Genomic DNA, 14,845 nt, shown 5'->3' on the forward strand with positions numbered 1-14,845 from the left:
TAAGGGACTAAACATGTTGAATCAGTTAGGTTGGTTAATTTAGAGTTATAAATCATACATGTTTGTCTCTTTATTTATGTGAACGCCAGAACCAAGGAGAAACTTATAAAAGGATAGTCAAGTACCTTAAGATGTTACCTTTGAAGAGTGATGGTACAGTATCACCTTGTAGAAGCTTTCCTTTCTAGCGGTTGTGCATCGTGTTTGTGGCTCCCTCCATGGATCATCTCTCATGAGCTACGTCTTTCTTGTGCAAATTGCTAAACTTCATGTGTCACTTTCTTTGTCTCCAATGTGAGTTTATCTCAGGACTTCCCAGGTTGATATTGAAAGTTTTCCTGCAGGGGTTAGTCCCACAAAATATACCAATGTCTACACAAGCAATTTTTAGTTCGATAACCGAACTAGACTCCATGTCTAATCAGATTAAGGAAGGCTGTTTAACCTAAGCACCATGCTTAATTTAAAAGCCAATAGAAGTATGTGCAGTACTTCCAAACTAACACTTACTAGGATAAACAAAGGTAGCGTGATGGCATTTATAGAGATCTACTTAAGTGGAGATGAAGTAGTCTAATTTTAACAAATTGAGCATGTCTGAAAGGTAAGGACAACCAACATAGCAACATGGCAAAGGATGTTTTATGTGAAGTAGTCCCCTAAGCTTGAATTTTGCAAAATTCAAGATTGGATGAATTTAATTCAATGTTGCATGTTGATTGGTTGGGCATACCTTGCGCTTGTCATTCATCCGGTCTTCTTGCTCCAATCCTGGAAAGGTTAGTGGCAAGAATACCTGAAGGAATATTTCTACAATTATCTTATATGCTCAATACACAAGGTAATGTTGCAAGTAATTAGAAGTTCATGTTACAATCTGATAAGTGCTTGTTTTAGGACACTTAGCTTGTCCTTGGGAAACCATCAACTAACTCGACGAGATCTGCAATATTTATTATAAACATATGCATCGACAACCGCTCTTTTAAAGTTTTTATAAATAGAAAAGAAGAGAGGGTTGGAGATCTCAAATGTGGTGATAGCACATGAATTCTTAATGCCCTCTAGCCATTGATGTTGCTCTCCTCGATCCTCCTTCTTATGCATGGGATGTCTAGAGAGATTCATAGGATTATCGGGAGGTTCAAGAGAAAGAGCATAGTAGAGATTATTAGGCTCAAGGATGGGTTGGATAGCCGAATCATGGGATTGGAAAGTTTGGAAATCGGCTATTGAAACTTCCTCTCCTTGTATGGGAGAGGATTCCTTCTCTATCTCTATGATTTTTCTATGAAGACTAGTACAAGAAGGATGTCCACGAATGAAGACATACCTTCCGTTACTAACTGATAAAGAAAGAAGGACTCTACCAAAGGTTATATGATTAAGACCAATGTGAAAATATCTAGGAAAAACATGGTCTTGCAAGGCTAGGTCTAAACCAGAATTTATAGAAAGATTAACAGATTCCCTAGGTGTAGCTAAAAGTGCATTATCTTCTTGATTAAAAGATAGGACCTCGGCTATAGAAAAGGGTTGGTTTTGACCTATTGCAATCAACTCCGGACACAGATCATAATTAGGGGCAGGACGTGTTGACTCCCATGGTCTATGGCTGGTCTCCGAAGGTGCAAAGAATTTAATAATAGTTATAGAATTTGAGATATCCTTAAAGATGAAAAGATAAAAGAATAAAAGTATAAAAGTATAATACAAGATAATAGCAAGGCTCAAAGTTATCTCAGCAAACCGTCTTTCTCCCCGGCAACGGCGCCAGAAATGCTTGTTGATATTTGGTAACTCAATAAGGAAATGATCCGCAAGCACACGGATATCGGTGAGCATTTCACCCGGGAGGTTATCCAGAGTTATCGTATTTATATTTTTACCACTGGGAGAAAGGGTGCATCTGACTAACCGGTCTATTGCTACTATCCCTTTAGGCACAAAGAATGTCTTTCGATGTGAGTGATAAATAGAGAAGACTGCAACCGTAGTCTCCTTCTAACCTTGGTAAGGATGATCTACTGTTCTAATGGGGAGGCTAACGGAATCTAGACACCACAAAGGATGTTCGACCCGCACCTATAAACCCTATCCTTCCTGCTAACGAGATGTGATCTACAAAGGTAGCTCGGAAATGTCACGTTCCTCACTACTACCACGGTCCAGCTAGTCAGGGAATATCTATGAGTACCCCAGCCTAAACACCACGTTTACGCCAGCAATGATTACTCTAAACTCTACGCGAAGAGATTAAAGTAAACTCATAAACCATAAGAACAATAAAACAAGAACTTACTAGAATTTAGAAGTCGAATTACTGAAGAATCCTAGGAGCAAGCTTCGGGTTAGGAGAACTTGATCCCGCAGGTACAAGCTTGGAGTAGACACCGACAAGCCGGGCTTCCTCCACTCTACACCTCCACTCTATCTCTCTCAATCTAGTAGAAACTAGAAGATCTATTTCTACCTTACATTGATTGCTAAGCCTAAAAAGAAATATTAATTAGAGAAGAGGTTTTCCTTCGAGGGCACCCCTCAATCTCTATGATAATTTCTTCATGTCTTCTCCAGGGGCCAGGGGGCCTCGCTTATATAGTCCTCCCCTTCTATGCGTTTTTGGGTCAATAGCCGAGGTGGTACTATGTTTTTCTTGATCCAATAGGTCGGTGGAATATCCCGAGCGAAGGAGTCCTGATTTGGCTCCAGCAGGGGGGCGGGCGCCCAGGCTACCAGGGCGGGCGCCCTGGGCCTGGCCCAGTTTGGCCTCCGCTTCGGTCTCGTGGCTTCTGGAGTCTTCTAGATGATGTAAAATTGTGCGGTGCGTTGATATCTCTATGTAATCCCGACATGTGGGCCTTTCTTCCTTATTTCCTGATAACCCCCTGCAGAAATAGATAAACAACAAAACTCGTGGAATTCTGTCAGATCAAACCCTAATTCTAGGTGATGGTTGCATATTGGTCCTTTCTCTTGTTTATTTGATAATCAAAATTGATACTTAAGAACCGTCAACACCAGCTTCTGTGGAAACCTCGCCATGAGGTCCCTCAGCACTGCAAAAGCTGCCCTGCTGGCACCGTGGAAAGGCGTGGCACCTCGGGACTCGTACACCCAGCCGCCCCAGGCAGGGTCACCTCCACTGGTAGGGACAACTGCCTCGATCCCCACCAGTGTCTCATCACCAAGCGGCTCCTTATCCCAATAGTAGCGAGGCTCCCTTCCTTCAGGATACCCCATCGAACTGAGCACCCTCCAAAGCAAAGTGGGCATCCCAAACTCCTCCAGGAACTTGCTCTTATGTCGTGAGCTCCTAGCTGCCAACGGATGGCGAGGGGCCCGCCCACCAGTGGACTTGCGAGCGGTGAGCCTAGTGCGTGCCATCTGCTGCAAATGGAATACCTTGGTTAAGATCGAGTATTACCTTTAATTATTTTATTTAGAATTGGGACAGATTAAATTAAGGGGGAAAGTAAGCAATGATATGAAATGAACATGATGCATGCACGAACTTACGATCTCACAAACTTAGAAACAACAGTTAACACTAAGCGGTATATGCGGTGGCACATGGCGTTCTCTCATAGCGTAACTAGCGTTCTAAGTGAGAACGTGGTTAGTGTACCTGCACAAACTCATTTCAGCCCACCCATAGTATGATCATGCAGAACAAGAAATTAAAGCTATACACCCCACATACACAGACACCCGTCCATGCATATGACGTGTTACTATCCACATCATCGCCCTAATGACGGCATTGCCTCTTAGGACGGAATTCCCAACATGCGGTACTGTTCCCAAGCACACCAAAATATGTGTGCATGACACAGCACCTGACAACACCCCTAGACCGGCAGTGTATCCGATCATGCTCTCACAGCTCCCACTTACCAGGGCGTAGAGGAAAAATTGAGCCATACATTACCACTCAAATGAATGGTACTCATACTATTGCACGCCGTATGAGCGACGAAATTGAAATATGATGCATTACCCCCAAGTCAGTACTTCACTAGCCACCTTAGAGTTCTTAACTGGGCATAAAGGATATGACCATGGCACACTAGATAGTTTTCCAAAACTTAGTTTAACACCTTGATCATCATTAAGTAATAAAACCTTCTATTAAACCAGTTGAGATTTGGTTTAGAACGTACTTATGAACAGTAACTCGCTAAACCTTGCTCCGATACCAGCTGTAACAGAACCGACCAAATTATAAGAGATTAAGCCTAATAGTGACCATTTGCATAGTCAAACCATCGAGCTTAAGCCCCTATAATCCCGGTAGTCCGTGAAATCTCGAAGGATTTCAAACCACATAACGTACATACAGCCAAGATCGTAATAAGTTTAGCGGTCGCCATCCACAAATACATCCAGATTACAACATTCATAAAATACATCAGAGTTCTTAAAGTTATTACAAACTAAGTTCACAGGTAGCGGAAGCTTCATAGTTCGAAAATACAACACACACACTTAGTCTGATACAGTGCCATAATTCGGTCATTCCCACAAAAGCAAAAGAGAAGACGGAGTGACCATCGCCCTTGGTCTAGTCATCACCCTTGACTGGGTACAGACAGAGGATGCAATAACCATAGTACATTTGACCATCTACAAAACAACATGGGAGTAGAACCCTGAGTACGAGAATGTACTCAGCTAGACTTACCCGTCATAAAAGACTCTTCAAGGATCATGAAGGCCATATAGTGGGGTAGCTGACAACCTTTTAGCATAACCGCAAGATTCTATTAACCTATCCTACATAGATCTTTCTTCTTTTAATTTGCTCAAGTTGAAGTATCATTACCTATTATCTAGGTTTGCACCTGCACTATTACAATCAAGTATGGTAATATAATGGTACCACATCAGATCATGCATGAAACCATTTATCATTATAACCCAAGTGTTCCATAGTCCTTACTACAAGGACGAAGCTCATGTGAAGTGCTCACTATCCAGGAGCGATGGCGATTCAAATCGATTTCTAACCAGCTGGCGAGTTTATTCCCCACACAAACCACGCTCACTGATCAAGTGAGCTACAAATCACCGTATTGCACTATCCAGGACCAATTCGTGGGTTCGACAGGCACCGCCCGTACCCGAGGACTGTTCCGACGACCGAGGTATCAAAGGTATACCAAGGTTGCGCGCCACGCCCTCGTCGTTCTCCTCAACCATCACCAATACAGCACGTACATCGGGCCGATTCCCGGCCCGGATAGTGCTCAGGCTTCGCGGTCGGAACGCCTTATCCTTCCAGCTAAATGTGGGGCATGCGTTCAACATGACAAGAGGGCCGCCAATGATCGGTCCTTAATCGACACAGGCAGGGGCACTATAGTCAACCCACTATAAGACCCTGCTCGGTCTCCAATTTCATTCCACACTTGGTTATTCTTTTCCCAAAGCAATCACTTCTTAATCAAGCAGGTATCCACCTCTATCTCGCAGGTGACAGGAAATCACTCGACTTCTACCGGACTAAGCAAGCTAAGCATAGACTCCGTACCTATCTACATAGGACAAGGTAGATAAACGAGGGGTGATATCAAGGAGTACCAATGCATCAATGGTATCAACCAACTCCTATCACTTAAGTGCAATAAAATAGAACCAGCATAATATATCATGCAAGTTAGCGAGAAATAGGGAGACTTAGAATGCTCCGGGGCTTGCCTTTCTCAAACGTGTTGGGTTGGTGATCCGGACACTCCTGTAGCTCTTCTCCGGGTTCCGGTGCTTCCGGAGGTTCCTGCTCCTGAATCTCCTCTGGCTCCTCGGGTCCCACCTTGTTCTCCTGCGAGCCTGTATGATGCATGTGTGCTCATGAGTGGAGTGCGGGATGCCCGAGTGGAGGCTTGTATGAGAAGGTACCAAATGATTATGACATGATGCATAGGTGATTTAATTGGTCATGCTCTTTACAAGGTAGTCAACATCATCCAAGAACAGGCAATTGAGTTAAACATCTATTGCATTCTATTCTATGAATTGCCTTCAAGTGCAACCAGCAACCCACAAGCTGCTTCAAAGATACACCCAACCCCCTTCTTATTCCATTTAACCCACAAATAACAATTTATAATTTAATTATTCATTTCTAGGCCCATCAAGATTAGCATGCATTTCTGTTTATCAATAAATTCCCAAAAAATTACAGGAGTCTACCAGTCAAGCATAAAGTCTACTATAAATTTTTCATAATTTTTGGATACTTATTTTGAGCTACAAAAATCACAAGATTAATTAATAAAGGTAAGTACTGTAACACCCCAGTGTTATGGTTGCATTGATCATGTGCATAGCATAAGCATCATCATCTACTCAAAGCATATCATGATCATCATATACCTGGAGCCATGTCATTCTATGCAAAAATGTGTTTTAACTAGCTTAAATAAGCTTCCTATGCTTATAATTGAGTGAACCATGCTTGTGTGTGTGCTCAGTGCCTTGGTAATTAGTTTATCTATGTTTAACTTGACTTTGGGAACAATGTTCATGTTGGTCACTTCTCCAAAATATGCCTTTAAGTCACACTTATGAAAATAGGCCCTAGAAACCTCTTTTGCTTAGGCTTTTAAAAAGTGTTTCATAAAATGTTTGCATGTCAAAACTTTCTACAGAAAGTTGTAGCAAATTTTATAAGGAACACAAGTTGTTTTATGGCCATCTCATGAAAATGATCACAAATAGCTCAAAAGTGACCCACAAGGCAGATTTGGGGCTGTTTCCAACACTTAGAAAATTTTCTAAGTCCTGGAACGAAACCAGTTTGCTTGATCAATTTTGAAAACTCTATATCTTTCAATCCAGGTCGAATTGGCTTTTGCTCCAATTGACAAAGTTTTAGAACTCAGTTGGAACTCCAACTTTGTCAACTGCACCGTCCTCTAATTCGCACTGGTTTGGGAGTAAATTGTTGCCAAAGTAGCTATGTCAGTCGGCCATCGTTTTGTCTGAATCGGTTTGAAGCTCGCCGACGTGGCCGACCGGCGGCAGCACAACGGCGACATTTGTCGTCCGTACGCCGTTTCTGGCCCCGCCTGTCAGCTCCCGTCGCGTGCATGACCTCCACGGCGTCGCCCGCGCAGAGTGGACGCGTCCACTTCGCTCTCCCTCGCCCTGCTCGCCAGAAACGCGGCCGCCGGGAGCTCTCCTCCGCGAGCTTACTCCGGCGAGCTCGCGCGTGTTCCCTGCTGCGCCAATGCCCACCAAACTTCACCCAAAGCTCCGCCGTGAACCGCTCTCCAATCTTCACCCTCTAACTCGCCGAGAAATCCACCGGTGAGCCGACATTTCCTTCTTCCCCCAACTCGGGTCGCCATGACCTTCTTCTCCGGCGAACTCAATGCCGAGCCCTGTGAAGCCTCTCGTCGTCTCTGGTTAGGTCCTAGAGGTAGCTTAGGTCCGTAGCGAGCTTTTGCGCCACTTGGCGGATGCTCTACCAAGCTCTCCGTCGCCGGACACGGTGCGCAGCGCCGCCGTGTTTCCGCCGGAGATGGGTGCTCTCGTGGCCAGCGTGTTCCACGAGGATCCAGGCCAAGCTGTGTACCTAGGAAGCTTCGCCGTAGTCCGCTGGTGCTGTAGAAGGCCTTAGGTTGCGCTCTACCGGCCTGAGGGCTCCGGCGTAACGCCGAGCACCTCCGCCGAGCCGCCATCGTCGACGGCAAGCCCTTTCCGGTGGCTCCGCCGTGGGGAAAAGGGGGTCAATCGAGTCGTTAGGGTTTGGGGATCACCCTGATGCCCTTGGTTTGGCCGGAGACCTCACCGTCGCGGATAAATCGCCGGCAAAAGTCGCCTCGGCCGTGAGGAAGAAGGACCTGACAGATGGGGTCCACTGTCAGTGTCACCTCCTTCCCTCCTTTTCTTTTATTCAAAATCTGGATTTTTGGCTTTATTGCAAAAATCATATCTCCTGTTTCTGAGATTCAAAAGTTGTGAAACAAATTTTGTGGTATTCCTTGAGATGGCTAGTTTTTAATAAAAAGATAAAATGAACCATGTTTTTTGGGAAAATATTTATTAAGGATTTAATCTTGTTATTCTTAGATAAATGCATATCTCTTGTGATACTGCTTAGTTTACTCTGAAAATTTTATGGTAGTCTCTGTATGGTATTAGAGTGCTTTCGTAAATATTTCATGATTTTTGGTGTGCTGCAGCTTTGATATGCAATTTATGATTGAAGTGTGGCTTGTTTCTTTAATTAAATCATATAAAATAATTGGTGCTTATGCTGGTACTCTACTTTGGTAGTAAACATGTTCATGGTATTTCTCATATATAAGTAATCTGAAATCTGTTGTTTGGTACCATATAAGTCATGTTTCTGAATTTATGAAATAAGAGCCTTGGCACATGTTAAATACATATCTTTAATTTAGTACGTGCAATGGCTCTGAAATTTTTATGGTGATGCCCTGATGCTATACTTGTGCTTCTGTAATTTTTGTAGATTTTTCTGAGCACTTTGACTGGTATCTTATAATTATGCTCTTATCTAGAATTAATTAATAAATGCCTTGTTAAGTAAATGTTGAGGGTTGTCATCTGATGTTCTGGCAACCTTGTAATGTGCTTGTGCTCATAAGCCATGTGGTTGGCATGGTTTGTGTTTTGGTCATGTCATTAAATAATTAATTATAGGGTTAAAGGCTGTTCTGGACAGCAAGGGAGCAATTTAACTTTTGCTTGATGATAATTTGGTTTTCTGGGCAACTTGTCTAAATCAAAGTTGTAGTAAACTTATTGAACTAGCGGTGGTTTAAATTTGGAATGAATTGGTCCAGTAATTTAAAAGTTACGGCTGTTCCAAGTTAGGTTCCAGAAATAGGTGCTCTGTGTTTTTCTGGAACAGAACCTGGAACCTTGTTTAAATGACTGGATTAATATAGGAATCTTGCTATGATGTTTAAAGATGATTTGTAGACAATTTCATAAGCTTTCCAGAATGTCTTCACTCATATTTGTTGGACCTGTCTATCTTTAGTTATGATTTATTTACCAAGTCACTCCTGTTTTGTGTTGCTTGCTGATTTAGTATCATGATAGGTTTTGGGCTAAGCTAACTTATTAACTTGTGTGAGCTTGTTATAACTTTTGCTCCGTAATTGAGTGTCCAGTGAGCTACTTGTGCTATCAAGCATTCATCTTTAGCATGTGCATCTTCTTATTGTTCGGGCATGCAATAGGTGCATCGGACGCGACTGCCTCCTACGAGCTGCAGGCGAATCCCGAAGGTCAGGAAGGCAGCCATGAGGTGGAGGTCCAGCAAGCCGGACTTGAGGAGCCCGAAGAAGAAGTTGAGTGCCCAAATCACGAGCCGGCGTCGTTCGTGAAAGGCAAGCCCCGGAGCATTATAAGTCTCCCTTTATTTTCGAAAGTTTACTTAATATGTTATATCTATTGATGCATTACGCATAGGAGTTGTGATGAAACTTTTGCTGCATTCTACTCTATCCTTGTCCAGATAACTCACCACACCATGGTTGTAGAGTTAGGATCAAGTAGCCGCTTAGCCATGCTTTAACCGGTAGAAGTCGGGTGATATCCTGTCACCTGCGCGATATAGGGTTATGTCGGATCACGATGGTCTATATGTGCTATCGTGGATGGAACCTGATTAAATTGACTTAAGTCGGGCGGAGTTTTGCAAGTTTGTAGTAACTCCGTCTGTGGCAGCTAAGGACCGATTGTTGTACGTCCTCTTGTCATGTTGAACGCATGCCTGACACTTAGTTGGCCGGATAACTCGTTCCGACCGCGAAGCCGAGTGTTATGACTCAGGCCGGAAGACCGGCAAGTATAAAGTGCGCACTACCGGAGGAAGTGCGGTGTGCGGGGGACCATTGGCATAAGTCCATAGGCAGGTGAGTTAAAATTCCTGACCTCCCTGGCAGAGTGGTAGCCCTAGGAGTGCGGCGCTGATCGGAGCCGCGATTCCTGAGTTGTACCAAAGGTAACCCGTTGGCTCTCCGGCAGGGGATGCTTGGGTGAGTGCTAGGAATAACCCTCCAGCTGGATAGGAATTCGATTCGAATCGCCGTCTCTCCCGGTTAGTGAGAACTTGACAGAGCAGCGGCAAACGTAGCCGTCACTAATGAACTTGGTTCATGATAATGATGATAGCAAGAAGAACAAATGATGAATTTGATATGGTTATTATTGTTTGTAATAATCAAGTGATGTGTTGTAGTACAGGTGCTAATCTAGTGGTAGGCTGATGATAAATAAATATGATGCTCTCAAAATAACTTAGTCGTAAGTTAAGCTTTTGGCAAAAGGTGAGTCAACCAGGTCCACTTGATATTTAGCCTTGCATGATCCTTGGTGTCTTTTATGTTTTACTAGACGGGTAAGTCTAGCTGAGTACATTCTCGTACTCAGGGTTTATTCCCACCTGTTGCAGATGACATCTTCTATGACGGCTTCTGCAAGACCTTTCTCCATCCCGCTGGGGATGAGGACTAACCGTTGGGCACGGTTCTCTAACAACTTCGTACCTGTTGCTTTTGGAAGGATGGCATAGACTCTGGCAGTAACTCAAACTTATGAACTGAACTTTGGAAAGTGTGTGTAACTATTTTGCTTCCGCTAATTCGAACAAGTGTTGTAATAACTTAATACTCCGATGTGGTGCCGCTTCGACGGCAATGTATGACTATGTAACATTCGTTGTGTTTATGATGAACTATTACGATCTTGGTTTGTTGCGAGTTGGTTTGAAGTCCTTTGTGATTTCAATTGACTACCGGGATTATATGGGCTCATGTTTGGAAACTTGATTGCTTGGCGATCGTTTCTGCATTTGAACTCTTATAATTTGGTCGGTTCTGTGACAGCTGGTATCGGAGCAAGTTCAGCATTATAAATGCAGCGTTTGTGTATTTAAAATAAAAGAGTTTTAAATAAAATAGTGTAAAACAACTAATGAAGTTATGCCAGTGGTCGAATCCTCCTTGCCCACATAAGGACTATAGGTGGCTATTTAAGTACTGACTTGGGGGTTTTATTTATGCATCTCCGGCAGTACTCAGGTATGGATGTGTGATGACCGCACTATGCTACCCTGTGGTCTAATGGTGGAGGTAGCCTTCATATGTGAAGTAGCCACATATGTCGCTAGATTTAAATTATGCAACGTCGCACCTACGCTCAGGTAAGTGTGAGCTGTGAGAGCATGATCGTCGAAATGGCAGTCTAGGGGAGTGTTCGCGGTGGTTTTCTGGAGTGGATACATGTCGAAACCATGGAACCACGAAGGAAACTTAATTGGGGAGTATTTAATTTCTCGGGTAGTTGTGGGGTCATTGTTTGTGCATGTTTGGGCATGTCCAAGCAATGTGCACTTAGTTTACTGCTTTCTTGAGTGATATATTGGGAACTGTTGGGCTGAAATGAAGTTTTCTGCAGGTACTATAACAGCGCACGTGTAAACCGATAGTTATCGTATCGATAGACGAATGTATGCCACCGTATATCCGTTAGAATATTAATTTTCTAAGTTTGTGAGGACGTAAGGTTCGTGCATGCATCATGTCGCATTCATACATACATTCTGTCTACTCCTTCCCTTACAATTTCGTCCCTTTTAAATAAATAAATGTTGCTTAAACTAATCCTCTTTTACCCATGGTATTCCTATTCCTTTCCACAGATGGACGCACCCGCTTCACCCCATCCCAGTGACACTTTCTTGAGCGAGTTTGGCACTCCTACCTTGCTCTGGAGAGTGCTTCAGTCTGTCGGGTATACTGAGCCACCTCAGTATTCCTGGTGGGAGTTGGAGAGCACTGGAGGGATACAGTGGTTTGCTGTGCAGGGAGTTGTCCCTCCACATGGGGACAAGCCTGCATGGACAGGCTGGACTTGTAGCTCAGATGGGCAGACTCCTTGGGAGGCAGCTCAGGTTGCAGCCCAGACTATCCTGCTCGATATTTGTCAGATGTGTGGAGATGAGCTGATGGGAGGACCAGCGGCCTCCATTCCCCGTGCTGACCCAGCAGCAGCGGAGTGGAAACAGGCTGATGGTTATGCTTTGGTTCGAGGCAGGGGAGAGAGAGCTGAGAGTTCTAGTCCTGCTATGAGCGCTATGATGGCTGTGCTCAAGCTGATCAGTCAGCGAGAGAACACCTATGCACAGGTGATGGTGGCTGAAAAGCGTGCTCGTAAGTTTCGCAAGCAAGCTAGACTCCTGAAGCAAGCAAGCGTGCTCGTAAGTTTCGCAAGCAAGCTAGACTCCTGGAGCAAGCTCAGAAGGACCGCAATGACTGGGAAGACATTGCGGAGTATCGTAGGCAGAAGTGGGTGAAGGCCATTAGGGAGAGAGATCATAAGCAGGATCAGATGAGCCAGTTAGCTAGAGAGAGGGAGACCTTACAGGAGCGCTTGGTGCAGCTCACCTGTGAAAGGGATACTGCACTCCGCGTGTCGGAGAACAGGCGCCAAGCATGGGAGATGCACCAAGTTCAGTCGCTTGAGCGGGAGAACTATCTGTAGGATCAGATTGAGGCTGGTCTTGTGGAGATTCACCATCTCAACAACTTGCTACACCCTATTCCTCGCCCTATACCTGTGTATCCAGAGGTGGGACCTCAGGTGATTGTGGCCGATGATGATGGTATGGAGGTCGATGGACCAGCAGCGGCTGCACCATCTTTGCACGAGGACGTGGAGGACGAGGAGCTTGAGCCGGTTAGCGATGAGGATGGAGAGGCGATCTTCGACGCTAACTCGGACGACGAGCCTGGAGTGTAGGGAGTAGTGGGTAGTGTCTTGTGAGGATCTTTTGTAGTTGGCAGCTAGTGGTGATGCTTTTGTACCCATGTTGTAATCCGGAACTTCGACCTTGACTCATGGCATGTACTGTGTTGGTGTAATAACTTTATGGACCCGATGTGCAGTCTTAATATGATCGTTATGTTATGCCGATGTTTTCCGTTATGGTGCGTATTGCGGATATCTATGTCATGTGTTGGATTGGTGATGTTGTTTTGTGGAATTGAATTGTTGTGCCTTTCTGTAAAGCTATTCTCTCGAATACTTTCAGGCATGAATATAAGTTCTTCTGCGGCAAATCTTGTCGTCATCAATGCTCACTGACTATGTCTTTACAGATGTCTCGTGGCACCCGAGGTGCGGAACAGCGTGCAAACATGAATCAAACTCCTCCTCCCCCACCACCAAATCCAGCTGAGCTGATGCAAATGATGGTGGAAAATCAGAGGATGCTCATTGAGACCATCAATCGGATGGCAAATCAGGGTGGTCGTAATGCACAGGAAGGGCCAGCTCCTAACCAGTAAAGTAGCTTCAAGGACTTCATGGATACCAAGCCCCCACCTTTCAGAGAAGCTGAAGAACCCCTTCAAGCTGAAGAATGGCTGAACACGGTGGAACAAAAGTTCCGCTTGCTTCGTTTGACTGAAGGTTTGAAGGCAGAATATGCAGCTCACCAACTGCAAGGACCGGCAGGCATCTGGTGGAATCAGTATCGTGAAGCTCTTCTAGCCAACACAGTGCTTGACTGGAATCTTTTCCGTGAAGCTTTCAAGGGGCATTTCATTCCTCCTGGTGTCATGGAGATGAAGCATACTGAGTTTATGCAGTTGACTCAGGGCAACAAGACTCTGAAGGAGTATTTGCATGCTTTCAATCATTTGTCTAGGTATGCTCCTGAGTTCGTGAACACAGAGACGAAAAAGATTGCTAGCTTCAAGCGGGGTTTGGGCCCCAAATTGCTGAAGACTATGGGCCGTAGTAAGTGTGCAACTTTCAATGAGTTTGTCAGTGATGCTCTCACTCAAGAGAACTATAACACTGTGTACACTACGACCAAGACTCGTAAGAGGGCCTTTGAGGCCGGGGTCGGGTCATCTCAGTCCAAGGCTCCAGTGGCAGCTAAGCCACCGTTCCGTGCCCCAACGTCTAACCAGCGGTACCGCCCTCCGATGAAGAAGAATCAGGCCAAGACGGGTTTTCGCAAGGGGTACTCTATTGCTCTTCCTAGGGGCAACACGGGTTCCAACTATGGCAAGACTCCACCTGCCAACCGTCCGTGCTGGAACTGCAATCAGACCGGCCATTGGCAGAGCAACTATCCTTACCCGCCAAAGAAGGGCAACCAAGGGAAAGTCAGGGGCGTGTTCACTACACAACTGTGGAAGCAATCCCTGCTGGTGAGGTAGTCACGGCTGGTAAGTTCTGGTCAATCAACATGATGCACTCGTGCTTTTTGATTCTGGAGCATCGCATTCCTTTGTGAGTTCTGAATTTGTGTCTAAGCATAGCATCAAGGCCATTACACTTGATAAGGGCAGTTATTGTATTAGTGCTGCGGGGAATGATATTTCCACAAATCAAGTGGTTTTTGGGGCAACTCTGGATATAGGAGGCCGTCAGTTTCTTGCTGATTTGGTTGTTCTACCCGGTGTGGGCATAGATGTAATTCTGGGGATGAAGTGGATGAGTGGCAATGGAGTTCTTATCGACACCACCACTCGTGTAGTGATGTTGAAAGACCCAAATTCCAAGGAGGCATTTCTAGTGCAGCTTCCCCGTGATATTCATATCCATAGCACTGTGAATGCAGTTACATCTAAGGCTATTCAGGATATTCCGGTGGTGTGTGAGTTTCTAGATGTATTTCCTGATGATTTGCCCGGGCTTCCTCCGGATCGGGATGTGGAGTTCAAAATTGAATTGATTCCAGGTACCGCTCCTATCTCTAGAAGACCTTATAGAATGCCACCCAATGAATTAGCTGAGCTTAAGACCCAACTAAATGAGTTGTTGAAGAACGGTCTTATTCGTCCTAGTT

Source organism: Sorghum bicolor, chromosome 8 (assembly GCF_000003195.3).
Source record: "Sorghum bicolor cultivar BTx623 chromosome 8, Sorghum_bicolor_NCBIv3, whole genome shotgun sequence".
Classification (NCBI taxonomy): Eukaryota; Viridiplantae; Streptophyta; class Magnoliopsida; order Poales; family Poaceae; genus Sorghum; species Sorghum bicolor.